The sequence below is a fragment of the Tasmannia lanceolata genome, unplaced genomic scaffold, assembly GCF_043159265.1.
Source record: "Tasmannia lanceolata isolate RefF3 unplaced genomic scaffold, GAP_Taslan_0.1 ptg000029l, whole genome shotgun sequence".
Lineage (NCBI taxonomy): Eukaryota > Viridiplantae > Streptophyta > Magnoliopsida > Canellales > Winteraceae > Tasmannia > Tasmannia lanceolata.
The window spans coordinates 1,986,805-1,988,200 of NW_027518706.1; the positions used below are offsets into that span (position 1 = coordinate 1,986,805).

The window sequence follows — 1,396 nt, forward strand, 5'->3', positions numbered from 1 at the left end:
GTAGGTTCATGTCTAGCTTTTCAATACTTTTGATGGATCTAAGGATCTTATGTGTTGCTCTGTATTGTTAATTCTGTTGGTTATCTATCTCCATTTGATTTCTATTTCTCTTATTTTAGCACTCCCTTCTGAATGTTGTGAAATGAATATATTCCCCTCCACATATCAGCAGTCCCTGTTCCCTCACCGATTTGACATGCTATTTCTGTAAACAAATTCACCAAAAATGTGGTTTCATTGTACATATATGAATGACATTTTCCCTAAACCATCACTATCTTTTCTTTTAATAAAAAATTTAAGTTTCAGAATTTATTGCTGATAAGCCTTTGCTATGTTATGTCAGCTTCTTTTACTTAGTTAGCTATTTTGTCCTTATAATGCAGGCAAGGTCAGTTCACCCAGACAAAAATCCTGGAGATCCCCAGGCAGCTCATAATTTTCAGGTAGGCACATACAGGCTGGAACAGTCACAAGTTGTTATGCTATATATTCCTTCGGATATTAGATATTTTCCCCTCAAGCCTAATCTTCTCAGTCCTTACATGACCTCTATATTATCGGTGCGTATTTTTTATTTTCCAATATTGTTGTATGTGTCAAGGTACTTGGTGAGGCCTATCAAGTTCTAAGTGACCCTGCAAAACGTGAAGCATATGACAAGCATGGAAATGCCGGAGTATCCCAGTAAGTTTACACGAACAAGCACCACCACAGTGCGAAAGGGGCACGCATGAAAGACTTGTTCCTTAGATACTACGCCGTCCATTTCATTGCATCAAGTTTATCATGTTTACTGGTTAAATGTCTTTTTGTCTCTCTTTTTTCCCATTTTTTCTAGTTTCAAATACTGGAAAGAGGAATATTAAGGCTAATATAAGAAAGGCACCTTTGCAGTTTTATGTAATACACTCAACACATTAACCAGTTTCCTAATTTCAGGGATTCTATGGTGGATCCTGCCGCAGTATTTTGAATGCTTTTTGGGAGTGAATTTTTCACCAACATGACACTACTTCAATATGCTTACTAACTCACATAAATTACTAACATCTTCATCTCCAGTAAGGATCTGCCTTTATCACTATACGATCTTCCATTCTCTTTTCAAGTTTTTGAACAAAATGACATATTAGCATATGATATAGTTTCCTAAAGATGCGCCTTGTTATACGGTTAGTGACCCTCTCAACCATCCTACTGATGAAATATCATCTCATGCAGAAAGATTGAGAAAAAAAAACTAATCTCTAAAATTGAACAACTCTTACGATTGAACAATGAATGAAGAACTGCTTCATCACCTATGCTGCCTTCGTACAAGAGTTCACCACTTTCCCAGATGGATCTTCCTATTTTGGTTATGATTGCAAGTTAGAATGTTATTTGTTGCTCC

The 1,396-nt window shown here is 36.3% G+C and overlaps 1 long non-coding RNA gene across 1 annotated transcript; it reads left to right on the plus strand.

The window, feature by feature from the left end:
- Positions 1 to 388: 388 nt before the first annotated feature.
- Positions 389 to 948, plus strand: LOC143859065 (uncharacterized). Its single transcript, XR_013239126.1, has 2 exons — positions 389 to 446; positions 605 to 948. It is a non-coding gene; the product is annotated as an uncharacterized LOC143859065 (long non-coding RNA).
- Positions 949 to 1,396: the final 448 nt, after the last annotated feature.